Here is a 15,272-nt window from a genome sequence, read left to right as displayed (position 1 = left end):
GCCTTATTCCCAGGGAAAGTAGACTCATAAACCAGCCTTTAAGGGCCATCTGAATTAGAGGTGGGCCAGAATAACGGGGATGAATTCAGATACTTCTTAAATATAAAAAGAAATACGCATGACAGAGTTACATGGAGTGTAACATGTCCTTCCCAAAGCAACTTGTCTTTGTGTGGTTTCCATTTCAAGCAGAGAAGTGTTCGTGGCTTACAGTCAATGTCTCTTGTTGAGATGCTCACTATCTTTGGCACGATGTCATTCTCAGAGTCATGATCTTCTGCCTCAGGATCAGATTTTAATCCATTTGTTTCTCTCTTTCAAAGAGCATCCAAAAAAAGATGGGGTAGCTGGGTCAAGCGCATCAATTTTAACATATATCCTAAAACATTTTTTTGTTGTTCATAGTAATGGGTCCTGTGCTTCACCCACACTTCACCAGGCAGCATCTAGCTTCATTGACAGTCTTCTGACAACTTCTAGTTATCTTGTAATCTGCTGGGCACTTCAGATTTTGAAATTATGCTGAGTGGCCTGTAACTTCCTCGTACCTAGTAGCCTTCTTTGGCAATCAAGTAATTCACTTGCTGACTTTGTTTTAGTGCTTGGTGCAATCTTGTTGCTATTTCTGTTGCATTTAAGTAGTGACAACTGCTGGACTGTCTTTGTTCCTTTACACTGTAAGCTAATTCCCAATAACACGAGTTATAGCAGTAACTGGCTTGCAAAGACAGAAAAAAAATCAATCTCTTTGAAAACACCAGAATGAGTGAGAATGAATTAAAGATTACTGATTGATTTTTAAATGGGGACATTAAAGTTAATTCATAATAGCTTATTTAATCTCTAACTGAATGTAGGCAGTAACTTTCTAATGAGAACAAATACACATATTAAGATAAAAATTAAAAACCAGAGTACAGATGTTTAGGGATTTGTTGGTCCACCAGTCCGGCTTTTTGAACCAGTGTCTCAAAACTAATAACAAAATAAGCATGTTATACCGTGTTACAGCTGTAGGACTTTTAATGCTGGCAGGGGAGTGCTTAAAGAGATGAAGAAAGAAGTTGCTTTTGCCTTCAGACCAGCTGTAGGCTGTACTGTGGGTAACACAAGGACTTTAGCAACTGCTGCTGATGCGGTCTTAGTGGGAGGCTATGCTGAAGCAGAAATTCAATTTGGTTCGGACTTGTATTTTCTCTCCCTTCTGAACATTCATACTGTAATCTGAGAGGACAAACTGTCTGAAGGACTCCAGATATGTATAGGGATCAATCAGATAAAATACAGGGCGCAGAAACAATTCACTGAAAATTAGTTATTTGAACCACAGCCACATCAGGCCTTTCTCCTTCTTATAGGTAACCATAAATCTGTAAAAATTAAACTATCCTTCCCTTCTCAAGTTTTGCCAAGAAGTTACACACAACTTCCTGATCAGCATTTTTCTCAATGCTTTTTGCAAGGCTTGGTGTTATAACTCATCTTTATTTAAGCCTGGAGTAGTGCCAGAAGTAGGATTGAAGAATTGTGCCTCGGTCATTTCAGAAGGCAGTGCCTGACTCTTGCCCAGAGCAAAATAAAAACTTCAAAAAAAAAATTTATTTGCAACAACTAGATCAATCCTGGTGACTGCAGCTGTCACACTGGAGAGTATGGAGCCTGCTTCCTCCTGGTGCCTCCAGGAGGGAACACCATCCCAAAGGCACAGGAGAACGTGGAGCTGGGCTGGCACTGTCTCCCTCAGCACTAACCCAGGGTGCTGGCTGGCCTTCAAAGGAAGGAACAAATTACCAAAGCAGGTGCAAAGCCCAGCTTCTCCTGCTCCACTCCTCTACACCTCCTGGAGTTGTACCTTCATCCTTTGATATCCTTAAAATCAAACAGAGCTGATGAAAAGTCTGCCTAGGACTTTCTAAAATCCTCATCAGCAGTCCTTGCAGGTTGGGTAAGATTGATAGCTGGGTATGCCCCTGGTTTCATCTTTTTTTGATCAATACAATTGCATCAGAGGCTGCTCATGCCCAGAGGTAGGGAGCTGGGTGCAGCACAGTGCACGCTCACGCATCAAAATGAGCTGTGTGACCAGAATACAACAGCGCGGTGTGTTTGGGATACACAAACCCTTAGAAACAGAGACTAACAGTGTTCAAAAGGATCTGATTGTTGAGAGGTACAAGCCAAACAGCTCTGCAGCTTTTTGAAGGTTATGTTTTCAAGCCCTTATATTTTATGAGGGATGCTTAGGCACGGTAGAAGTGGCCAGGATGTGAAAAGAACAAACAGTTCAATGTCAACAGCAAATCACGTGGCTGCAAGTCAGCCCGCTTGCTCGCCGCACTAAAAGCACAGCCAGGTTTACGGCTGGAAATTCCCACTTGGGACATTAAATTGGCTGAAAACTGTGGGGGCACGAGGGGAGACAGCCACCCACTGCAGCGGGGTAAGTTGTGTGCTCCTCCTGTGTGCTCACGAGGGTTTCAAGAAGGTGGAAAATCAGATTTTGGGTTGAAGGTGAAGCAGCCAAGGTACCTTGAGATTTCACGGCCATCCACTGAAAAACTTGAGCTGGAGCCAGCTATTGACCATACCACTCTGCCACACTGCCCATGGCTGTCTCCAGGCTTCCTCTGGCAGCAGCTGCTCTCCCATTTGGGCACCCCAGTCCCACCGGCTGTGCCCACTGCCCCCCTGCCTCCGGGCAGCCACTGGCACACAAGTGACACTGACAGTGGCACCTGGTCAGGCAAAGTCAGTGGGAACTTGCTGCTGAAGCCCAGTTCACATGGGCACATGCCAGCAGAAGAAAGCCAAAAAGGCCTGGGGAGGTTTTTGTTCTGTAGAAGTACTCTTGCCCTTCTTCCTTATTTTTGGCAAAGATATTCCCTACGCTCACTTTAGCAGAGGATTGACGATATGTAGCAATCCCTTTTTGACGTTGCCCTGTTCTCAGGGCAGCGGGACTCGCTTCTGCTTTCTCTCCCTGTTTAACAGTTAACGATCTGGAAAAAGAAATGAGGGATAAGGTGACATTGGCCGCGCTGCAGCTCCCTGGGGAGGCGGGTTCTCTGCGGCAGCTCATGCCCTGTCTGGATGTCAGTGGTCAGCTGTGCCACAGGGTGCATGTGCTGGGGAGGCACATCTCTCCCTAGGGCCACCTAACCCAGGGTCTGCGCTGGCCCCACAGAACCTTGGCAACTAGGCTGGGACAGCTAAGGGATGGTGGGGTGCTGGTGTAACCCAGCTGGCAGGGCATGAGCTGGACATCCTGGGTAAAAGGTGTTGCAGCCAAGGAAGATGGCAGAGGCACCACTACGAGTGGGTAGCAAATTGGGAACAAAGAGAGATGCAAAGGGAACTTGAACTAGGCGTGTTACAAATGTAAGCCTGTAAGAGTAGCCACACCAAGAGGTCAGCTTTGTCCCAGGTGTTCCCAAACCAGGGCTGACACCTTTGTATTAGTCGTGGCTGAACTTTTCTTCCATTGCAGTGGGTTGGTAAAACCACTGTGCACCGTTAAGAGCTCTTGTAAGCCTGCCTTGCGTGCTCAGGGAAGACAAAGGCTATTAAGATACCACAGCTGCTTTCTGGGCAGGTACTGAAAACATTCCAACCAGCAGCAGTGCACGTGTTTGATGCATCCTGGGCTGCCAGCCCATTCAGTGGCAGTGGTCACAACACCAGAGCATATATGCTTCTCCTTTCCGGTGGGTCACAAATGCCCTTTTGGCCACAGAAACAAGTTTAAATGGAAGTCAAAATGTTTTAATGCTTCTAAGCATGCTGGGATCTCATGGTGGGGACACCAACAGCTAACAGTTGTGTTTCCTGATGAATGCCCATGTGCATGTGACATGTCACCTGTGTACGTGCGTGTGGACATCATGTTGCAAGGAAGGGGCTGGTGCCCCAGGGTGCCCATGGAGGTGTTTGCCCTTCAGAAGGGCTCTGAGTCACCCAGGAGCCCCTCAGGAGGAAGCACCAGCTCAAAGAGCACTCAGTCCTGACATTTTTTGCCTTCATAAGAAACGACACTAATGGCAGTGAGGAAGAAAGGGTGCTGCACAAGCTGGTTTTGGCAGTGGGTACCTCTGCACGTTTCCAGCCTTTGCTGTGTGAGCTTCAGCATGTCTCGCTTTGCAGAGTGGCCCTGTTGTTTACCACGGAGATACAGCTCCCCACAAACAGCACGGATGCACACTCTGGCCTGGGCTTGAGGCACGAGACAGGCAGATGAAGATTTTGAAGGCTGAAACAGTAGAGGCTGGTGATGGAGAGAGCAGCCCTCACGCGGGATGCAGGCAGAGGCGGCTCTCCCACGAAAATGGCCTCCATCTGCTGGCGGTACAATGAAAAATGTGGCAATGGGGGAGTGGATGACTGCAAGAAAGCAGCAAATATTGACTGTTGAACTTGCTGCGGCAGCTAATAATTACCAACAAAGTGCTAATTCAGTGATAGTAAGATACGCTTGATGTAGTTGCTTGATGAAGTTGCTCTCCATGGAGAGTCAAAGCTGCTTCAGCACCTGCAGGAAGAGCTGTCAGAAGCGTGCTGGGTCTTGCAGTGAAGCCCACATCTGGAAAGGTCCTGGGATGTGGGAGGAAGGTCTTACAGTGCAGAAACAAGGGTTCAACTGGTTCCCATTACATCTCTTATTATTGAGACTGGGATGGGAAGGCAGTACTGGGAACTGCAGAATATCTGCCTTGAAAACCATTGCCAGACCAAGGTTGACTTTATTCGCCATCCTGGACTTTCAGAAGATGCATTTTCAGAAAGAAAACTATATATGTTCATGAGATATAAACAGCCAGCTGCTGTTTTAAAATTGGCAACGTGTCACAGCTGCTCAAGAATGTCAGCAATACACCAGGGAAATGGGATCAAGGGACTTTACCTCCTGCCTTGGATAAAAAATACCATCATATAACAATCACAGTCATAATATTCTGACTCTTCAGTTTATGACTGAGAACAGAATCAGAGGTGGCAAGAAAGCCTATTTCAGTTTTACATTCTCAAAAATATTTCCAGTATATTTATATTTTTTTAGTTGGGTGAACTGCTGGCAGATTCAAGTCTTTGTTTCTTCCCTGAATACAAGTAAATGTGAAGCACTGATTTAAGAATAAATAAGCATTAATCCCTTTAGTCATTGTCACTTTAAACACCACAGCAGCAGTGCTGCTTGGAGAAGGGGAACAACGTACTCTGTTGGCTTTTCAGTAGCACATCAGAGAAGACGAAGCTCTTCCTGCTCAAATTCGTGATGGTACACTGCAAAATGATATGATAATTACATCACATCGAGTGCATGTTCACAAAGTCAGCAGCTCAGTTTTGCTTAGCTTGCAGCATGCAGTGCTTAGGGATGCTTTTCCATTCGCTGGAGGGATGGGATATTTTGCACAGCAGTGTGGCTTTGGGAATTTAGTCTGGAGATAATGAGAAGATATCTGCATGGTATTTTCAGTTAGATTTCTCCTTCCACTCCTTCAGCTAATGAAATACGTGTATTCCCTCAATAGTAATTCTGTTTTGGTGTCAGTCATTTTTGTTCTCGGTTTGTTTCTGTGAAAAACAGTTCTACTGCATTTTTTTGGAGGGATGATCAAAAAATGCAGGTCCCCAAGCTTCAGAAGCATAAAAATGTTGTTGGTTCAGATGTTTCACTTGAGAAAGGTGAAACGATAGCAATTCAGACTTCTCAATTTCCCTGCATCCCATCATGTGAGACACCTTAGGTCAGGTTATTTGATCTGTAAGGGCAAAACCCTTGCACAACTGATCATGTGCAGGAGAATGCAATGAGGACAGCCCGGGCACAAGGACGTGTGGGTTGGCATGTGTGTGCCCCCGCCCCCCTGGGGAAGGACCTGGAGCTCAGCAATTAGCAATGCTGCAGTGGGGCAAAGAGGCTGTAGCAGGGCCATAGGAGTACAGAGCTGCAGCTGTTGGGCAGTTTTGATGTCTGAACATGGAGCTGAGCTGGCCTGGGGGATTTGGGGTCAGATTTGGGGAAAAATCTTCCTTACAGCACACATGGTACTTGCAAAGTGATGAGCTCTTCACTTGAGAAGTGGAATAATTAATTCCAAATAACCATTATCCCAGTTTAGGAGTGGCCTCCATAGAGGCTGCTAGGAATTGTCTGCATCCAGTACCAGAGGATTTCCTCATGTGGGTGGTCCCTGGTAACTTTGGTAAAGGATGTCGGCAAGGCAGGTTGATCAGAGCAGCTCCTTGGAAACCATCAATAGCTTTAGGAAAGAAATTGCCCTGTCTGTGAGCTGGTCATGGACGAGACAGGGATTAACCGTTGCCTAATATTGAGCTTCAAAATGCAGGAACTTGTTCTAGTTTCACCTTTCATGATCCTTAGGACATGCCTACAGAGCACGGCTTAATTGCCTATGGCCTGTCACAGTAGATAAAGTGGCACAAGCTCGTTAATGTGGGTACAGTATAAAGCAAGCAAGGTTTGCAAAGAAAGGTAACAGCCCCTGTTAGAGCAACCAATGCACTGGAGAAAACAGAGAAGATTTCAGATACCTTGGCCTTTTTGCAGATTGTCTACTCCTTACACAACCACAGATACAGACATGGTTACTACAACACTATGCAGATGCTCTGTAATACATAGCTGTTCCCATGTAGAAAAGGAAATACACACAAACTTATGTACAACAGGTAACAAGCCCTGCAGTGGGTTGTTGCATTTGGAAAAAAAACCCCAACCAAACAAACCACACTAACTAAAACAGTTGAACCCTTCCCAACTCAGTTTGGCTTTAAATCAGGCTTTAAAACCTTTGCGTTCATCCTGCCACGTATTGCTAACACGTGACTCTGCAAACAAGTCCAGGTTCTCCATCTCTATGCCTGCACAGCAGAAAAAAAGCATAACCTTTTCATTGAAATGTGAAACTGATCATTTTTTTTTGCTGACAGACCAATTTACACAAGGCAGGTCCACCTGGATGCTTGATGACAAGCAGGATCTGAAGGTTGCTTCAAGGCTCCCGGCTGCTGTGACATGAGGTCAGGGCAGGCTGCAAAGTCCAAGCAGCCACTCTGAAAGTTGACGAGTTTCTGAACAGTTGTGAACAATATGTTTGTACATTTGCTTTCCCAGTGCTTCCTGTATACTAACTGTTTCATGCCGTGTCTGGGTTTCACGCAATCTGTCCATCTTGCTGGTTCATCAATGTGCCATAGGAATTGTGAAGGATGAACCTAGTGGGTTTTGACCACTGGCTAGAAAGCAACTGTCATGCAGAGAATATGTTTTCTCAATGGTTTGGTAGCACAATCAATTATGAAACAGCTAAAAAACCTCATTATCCAAACGGTTGTCTGCAGCTTGGTGACCAAGCAACGCACTGAAATGTGTGAGGCAATTCATGTTTTCCAAACACAATTGATGTAGTTTGGCTGCTGTAGCTATTTGCAGTTTTTTCATATTTTAATAGCCATGGATCTGGAGACATAGATCCAAAACCAAGCCCTTAAATTTTGGAGGACTGGGGGATCCTGAGCTCCATGGAGCATTGATGAAAAAGTACAAAATCCTGGATGTCATTCAGCCATGCTTGTTAACACAAGCTGTACCTTTGTTCTTGGTGACTATTTTCTAGGCTATGTGTTTTATTTATTTCTTTTTTTTTCTTCCAACAGGCTTGCAAGGAAATCTTTTAGACCTACAATAGCCTTGCAGTGTTATTGGCTTTGAATTGAATCAAGTTTCCCTAGGCATTTGAAATAATAGGGAGGTCGTTAAATGTGTGTTTTGTATTGGGCTAAGCAAACTGAGTAATAAGTGGTTACAGAGAATGCAATAAACATCTCCTAATTAAGAAAACGCTTCAGATGTGGGAGCAAAAAAACGTCCTGGTTTTTAAAGCGTCTGTATAGACAATAGTTCCTTTAGGACGCTCAACTGAAAAGTTGCTTATTTGATCTCCCAAGAAGATGTAAGATCTTGCAGCACAAAATGCTGAGCCATTAGGAGATTTGGATTAGGAAGAAATAATTTCTGTTCTAAGAATAAGGGAATACTGCAGCTGACATTTTTGTTCTACAAAGACATATAAAGGGCTAGCAGCAGAACATTGTGCTACTGTATTGGCAAGATGACAAGATCTGAAAGTGGCAAACATTAAATAAATAGGTGGAAGTGCAATTGCTTTGAATAAATTGCTTTTTTGCTCTTTTTCTTTCACTATTTTTCTCACTTTCATTATTGTTGTTAAGTACTAATTACACAACGATTTGTATTACAGTCTGTAAGAATGATTGGTCTTGTTTTAAAGCACATCCTGTAAAAGGACCTTTTTACAAGATGTTGACAGGAGATTGCTAAAGCTGTTCTCATTCAGCGTCCAGTACATCCCTGATAAGACACAGCACTGATTTCAAGAATGGGCTTCTGCGGTTCTGATTATTTGTGCAGGATAACCATCCTGAAGAAGTTTTGTACTATACTGGAAATCAGAGGACAGGACTGCATCATTAATGCCTGCATTTATGCACAAAAAACCACTTCAACCTTTAACTGACCTCTGATATTTTTTGACGCCACTTTTCCTATAAAACAATGAAAACTAAGAGCAATGATATGGATACACTCAAGGAACGATTTTTGCTTTAAAGGTTCATTCCTGTCCACTGTGGTCTGAGGTGCAAAACTGCTCATGGGGCAATGCTTTGGGCTTTTTTTTTTTTCAGGGGGGAGGGAGAGGGAAAGCAACATGTGGTCAAGTATTAACCAGCGTGATTACAGAAGTCACTTGTGCATGCTGAAGAAAGGCTGCAGGCATAAATTTGTTTAATGTCTCCTGCCTTTGGCTGCAAGGGAGAAGGGAAGTTCCTCTTCTTGGAGAGTTTCTGGTGAGGAGGCAGCCCCTGAGCTGTCTGGGGGAAACTCCACTGCTTCTGCCCCTTTGTGACAAAGGGACTGACAGTGGAGAGCATGGGACCTCTGGCCACCACAGCACTAGGAAAAGTGAAAGGGGAAACAAAAAGAGCACCCGATTAACCCTAAACCATGCCATTGTGAATAAAACCAACACAAATGCCCAAGGACATGATAAGGAGAAATTACTTAGCTGCTTAAACCAATGTGAGGGTCCAAGTTAATAAACAGAGGAACTGGAATTGCTCGTTTATGAGCATTAATTCAATAGAGATGGCTTTGCTGGAATTTGATGGGAAATTTCTGGTGACTGAAATCTTTAAATCACTGGTTATAATCTCTTGAGAAAGGTTTAGTGGACAGAAGGGGATGAGAAATACCATACTATGACCAAAAAAAAAAGAGTGCATGATATATTTACTAGTGACAAATGACAAAGAAATGATCTCATGGATTGATTTCCCACCATGAAAAGTGTGAAATGGAGTATGAGTTGCTGTCTGTGAGGGAGCTGCCATTTTTATGGAGGAACAGATAACCAGCTCCTTCAGCTACTATATATAATGTATAGGAGCAAAAAGAAAGCTGCATTTCTGTGGGGGACGTTAATCCAAATGACATATGCTGGCAGTCTCCTGCTGCCAGCACTGAGGCATCTTCAAAATCATTAAATAACATTCTTAATTTTCTTCCTTAAAAAGTACTGCACCAGGGACCAGGGAAACTCTAGACTAGACTTTTGCCTCAGCAGAGGGGAAGAACCAGAGTACTAAAAATTAGTGATAAAATAAATAAATAAAAATGTTCATAACTTGACTACATTTGTTGAAGGCAAACAAAATGCAAATCTGTAGCTTTAGCTGATACAATTTCACAAAGCAGAAAACAATTCTGAACTAAGTCAATTGGGGAAAAAATGTAAATGATAATTGGAAAATGTCTAAGAATATTTTACAGGTTGCCTAATAAGCCATAACTGGGAAAAAATAAGGGTACATTAGTTTCAAGAAAAACAACAACATCCTGGCTGAGAGGGAGCTGTTAAAATAATAATCCTCCTCTCTGTGACTATATAATAAGCAGAATGGGGAAGCTGAGAGTGACAAATATAAGACAGAAACTTCTAACTGCAAAAGCTGATACAGCTGATACAGCTCTTTTAGGATGAGACACTAAACACTTGAGATAAGGTAAGAACACTTGAGCTCTAAGCTTTCTTAAGAATAAAAATCGACCTTCCCTTCGCAGCCCAGCTGTGCTCCTGGTCGCCTACCGGTGCCACTGGTGAAACAGAAGCTTTGGCACCAACAGCAGAGGAAGGACTTTATTTATAGATACAAAGCAGGGGTGTTATAGCCCTGTCTCACGACTGTGTATCTTCCTTTTCGGTAATAATTTGTGAGAATGTTAAACTGCAGCTAAACACTAGAAAGTGTCTAACTGCCCTCCAGGAAACTGAGAGGGGCTGAAGGGCTGTCGTGAGTGGTGGTGTGGCCATCGGGGAAGGCCCAAGGGAGGAGGGGAGGAAGCTAAGGTGTCAAACCTGTCAGTGTGTCAGTGGACACAGACAGCTGTAAGTCTGTTGGGTCTTAGTCACAGGAAAAATTATAGAAACGGTGATGGGGGGACTGGACTGATAATGCTTTGAAAATTATATAACGGGTGTCAACTGACTGATGAAAAATGCTTCTTGTCAAACTAACCTGAGAGCTTTATAATGTCATTATGAGGTGGCTGATAAAAATAATGATGCTGTAATATATTTAGACTGGTAGAGGGCTTTTTTTCTTGAATGGTACTTGACACTTGTGTAGAAGGTGGGAGTGACACAAAATCAGCATAGCACCCTAAAGTAAATATGGCCTGTGTCAGTGGAACAGTAAAAAAACAAATTATTGCAAAGTGATGCAAGTGCTGTCTCTGAGTGTTGTTCTTGTCCTTGTAATGTTTCATCAGGCTCCTGAGAGACAACTTCAAGTCTGATGGCTGATCAAGCTTTCAGAAGGGGTGCCATGAGTACAGAGCTAAGTCACTCTTGAGAAAGTTCGGTGTGAAAATGCTGTCTTCAGTTTTCTGTGCAGCTGCTCTTTCTCAGTAAAGCAGAGAAAACCAAAGCCTCCTACCTACTGGTAAAGATCATTATACTGAATAACAGAAAAATATGACAGATGTTATGAAAGTGGCATATGGCTGACAATGTTAGCCTTACAGAAACAGTTAGATATCTCCAAAGTGTATTAATGAATAATGAAACGCATTTTCAGATTTCATCTTCATGTTCAGGGAGTCCATAATTTTTCAAGACTGTTTCTTGCCTTAGTACAGTGTTTGCAGCAGGTCCTAGAAAAAAGACTTAAAAATGGAATAGATCAACAGAATAATTAAGCGGTGTTTAGTCTTTTTGTCCCACACCCAAATACTGCACTAACTGATACTTAAGGCAATGACAGCAATTTCTGAGTGTGAGAACTGGAGTTTGAGGTGATTTGAACTCTCATATTTTAAATAGGGTTGAAACATGTTCTAAAATGGTTTCAAAGTGTTGTTAATTCATCAGCACTTTCGCTCTGGTAGTACTAGACTGCATGGAAATGTGATGTTTATTTAGTGAGTTTGCTCATGAAAGCCATAGGTGGCAATTTAGGAAATGTCTCTGCTTTCAGAGTGAAGAATGGCAGAAGGAAGTTTGGGACACCTTTGTTAGGCCAGTGCACACATGACTATGTTTACTGATGTCTTTTCTTGACAACAGCACATCCATTCCATTTACAGCAAGTAGAATCAGGTTTCTTCTCACTTTTGAAGTATTTCCTCCACCATCTCCAGTGTATCAATGGCTTCTATGTTTATTGTCCAACTTCTTTAGGAAACCTTGTTTTTAAACAGAATAAATTTAATGGCATGAAGTGTCAGACTAGAAGAGCAAGAGTCAGAGGTGCTCTACAGTAAATAATCATCTTCTTTATTTTCAGTTAGTGTGCTAGTTCAGTGAAGGTTCATCTGAAATCTGTTTTTTTTTTTTTTTACCAGGTTCAAAGCATGTCAGGTCAAATCCTAATCCTTCAGCTCTCCAGTTTGGTCTCACTGAGATGATGGAAGTGGAGCAATGCATCTCCCTTTCATCAAGCTGTTTGCAAATGTAACTGTGCTTGAAGAGCAAATGAATCTTAATATTTTGCTGACTTGCTTGCGAAAATAGTTTTCTCCTTTGGTGTTGCATTTCACCTCCCCTCACTTCTTAAGGCATGCTATAGGTTCCCCACCACCACCCTTTCCTTTTGTAGCACAGACTAGAAAAGGAGAATCTGATTTTCAAGAAAAACGTCCTAGGTGCAAGAAACAGACTTTGCACCTGCAATGGCTCAGTATATCTTCTGGTCTTCTGGGAACAAAACAAAGAGTGCTTTTGTCTAAGAATAGTATCTTTCACTGAGTTCCTCCTCTGGGAGAGATACCAGGAGGTGTAATCTCCTCTCCCTTTGGCTGAAGATCAGTTCAGCCTCTTTGCTTGCTGTGTGAGGGAGTCCCTCCTGCCTGCATGTGCTGTGGTCCTGCTGCGCTGCCCACAAGCGAGAAGGTCTCATGGCAAAGGTGTGCAACAGAGATTGCTATAACATAAATTGAATGTTTTCTTGATTTTTGAGGTCATTCTGTCAACTGTATGCCATAATTCCCAAATCAAACAAATGTGGGCAGAGCTGGGTCCTTGCTCTGCCCTGAGGATGTTTAGGCACATTCCCCAGGGCAGATCTCATGCCTGGGGATGTGCTGTTGCCTTGATTGCATAGTCAGTGCTTCATGTAGTCCTCATGGCTTTCATGTGTTCCTCACACTCACCATTTGCATGCTTGTACGTGATTGAGTCAAGATTCAAGACTGCAATGGGAAATGAAGAAACACAAATTTAGCATTGAGTCTTTGGAAGCTAAGAAGCCTAATTATCATCATCACTATGCTTGAAAACTGTAAGCACAGATCTGTTAAAAAACAGACTTGAGAAGTGCCCCTCTCCTAAACTTGATATTCACCCTCCTATGGGCCAGCACTTCTGCAGAGACACCAGGTCTGTCCTCATGTCTCCCCAAAGACAGCCTTTGCCCTGGTGTAGTGGGCAGCCCTCTGTGACATCTTTTCTTCCTAACGATCTTCTCTGACTTGTTGTCTTGTGGCCAAGCCGACGGTGCCCAGCACCTTCCTACCAGCGCTCATCTGCACAGTAGGCAAGCTGGTGTCTTTGGGAGCGGGCAGATTGGCACAGAGCTGATGCCTCTCTCTGAAAGTCTTTTTGAGGCATTTTGTGCTCTTGCTGAGCCAGGCTGTGTTGGAAGACCCAGAATGAAGTGTAGCTTCCAGGTCAGTACAACGGTGTGGACATAGAGTCATCACAGAATCATAGAACGGTTTGGGTTGTAAGGGACCTTAAAGAGCAACTAGTCCCACCCCCCCCGAATGGGGCTGCAATAGAGGATTTTATTGCTTGTCTGTTTAAATTCTGTGAAGTTACATTTTTTCTTCTCTAAAATAAATGGCATTGTTTTACATGCTGTATGAAAAAAAGCACAGCACAAATTTTGGAAAACAATTGTGCTTCTCCCTGTTTTTTTGAGTTAATAACAACTAAAGTGCTATGACTGCAATATCTTTTTACAGGAGTAACATCTTCCCTGTTTAAGTGATGCCATTTTCTGTTTGTCCTGTCTACTCCTCTGGGAGTAAGTCTTAATTTTAAGCATTAAACAAAATTCTACACTTTGTGTATGAACAACAAAGTAACATGATGGCCCCTCCTTCTAGTCCCAGTTGCAGTGACCATCTGGAGACTTCCCTGTTCAACCTTGGGTGAACTTCAGCTGAAGTACAACAGCCAGTTCAGCTCCACACAAGCTGTTCAAAGCCTCATTGTTGCTATTAGCAGTTTGTCTTAGTGACAAGGCTGCATTTTGCCTATTGAAGGTTTGGTTTTAGTGATTCAGCGTGTTTCCATTGTTTGCCATTGAGAGTAGATCATTCAGGCTCTTATGTTTCTAGTGCTGTGGAAACAAAGCAAAAAAAGGCAGCTCTTGTTCACAATAGCTTTTTATCCTCCGGTGGGTTTTTGTTGTTGTTTTTAGGGGGTTTTTAGGGGGGGTTGGATAGATAAACAATAGATGCAAGGTATTTTGAGGGGCAGGTTCTTTTTCTTGGTATTCTTGCACAGCGTTTAGTGCGACAGGGCTCTGCTTGTAGCCTTCAAAGCAAGCCAGTAGTGGAACAGAGTGAGGACAAACTCCCGAGTTTCTGCTATAGGGTGGCTTCAGCTCCTTAGCCTGTATCTAACTGTTGTCAACAGGCAGTGCATCGTCAAGATTCATCAGGGCACAGGTGACACAGGAGAAACTGGATTTTATTGTCCTGCAAGTGCGTTGGCAACAATGGCTTGGAAAATGGTGGCAATGAGGTTAAAGTTATGGCAATAAGTAAAGTTATTTGGAGGACACATTATTTGTTTCTGATGACATGAAGCTGGGAGTTACTGTCAAAACAGTGGAGAGTGGGACTCTACAGGAAAAACTGGAAAACACCGATAATTTGAATAGCAGTAACGAGAAGGAGTGCAGGGTCATGAACCTAGAGGCTTAATAACGAGCTCTCAGCTCATACCAGAAATGCCTATCTGTTGAAAGCAATGGGGACAGAGAAAGCCCCGAGTGCACTGGTTAATCATAAATTGGCTTTGAGCTACTGGTGTGGGGTAGCGTGCCTGAGTAAAAGACAAATGCAACTCCAGAGTGTTCTGGGGAGGAATTTTTTCAAGAGCGATGGGGAAATACTAATGCTGTTGCGCTTGTAAAACTGCACCTGGAGTTTTCTTTACAGTATTTGTCACCCATGTTGGGAGACAGATGAATTCAGCTGGAGCAGGTGCAGTGAACAGCTACAGGGATTAGCGCTGGGCTCTTGTAATATACAGGAGCAAACTGGAAGAGCTTGACTTATTTGTCCTAGCAGAATAAAAGTTAAGGAAGAATGCAACTGTACTCTATAAATACAAGAGTGAATTAAATGCAAGGAGTGAGAAGGCATATTTAAACAAAAGAACAACATTGCCTTGAGCAAATAGGGGTGTGTGGTTTGGCTGTAGTCAAGGATCCTAACAAAAAGTTCTGGAATACTAGTAGGAGAAAGAAACTAATATACTTGGCTGCATCAAAAGAAGCATTAGCAGCAGGTCGAAGGAGGTGATTCTCCCCCTCTACTCTGCTCTCGTGAGACCCCACCTGGAGTACTGTGTTCAGTAAACATAAAAAAGACCTGGACCTGTTGGAGAGAGTCCAGAGGAGAGCCACAAAATTGGTCAGAGGGCTGGAGCACCTCCCCT

Source organism: Pterocles gutturalis, unplaced genomic scaffold (assembly GCF_000699245.1).
Source record: "Pterocles gutturalis isolate BGI_N339 unplaced genomic scaffold, ASM69924v1 scaffold24604, whole genome shotgun sequence".
Taxonomy (NCBI): Eukaryota; Metazoa; Chordata; class Aves; order Pterocliformes; family Pteroclidae; genus Pterocles; species Pterocles gutturalis.
The sequence above is the reverse complement of the archived record's forward strand: the minus strand, read 5'-3'. Positions refer to the sequence as shown.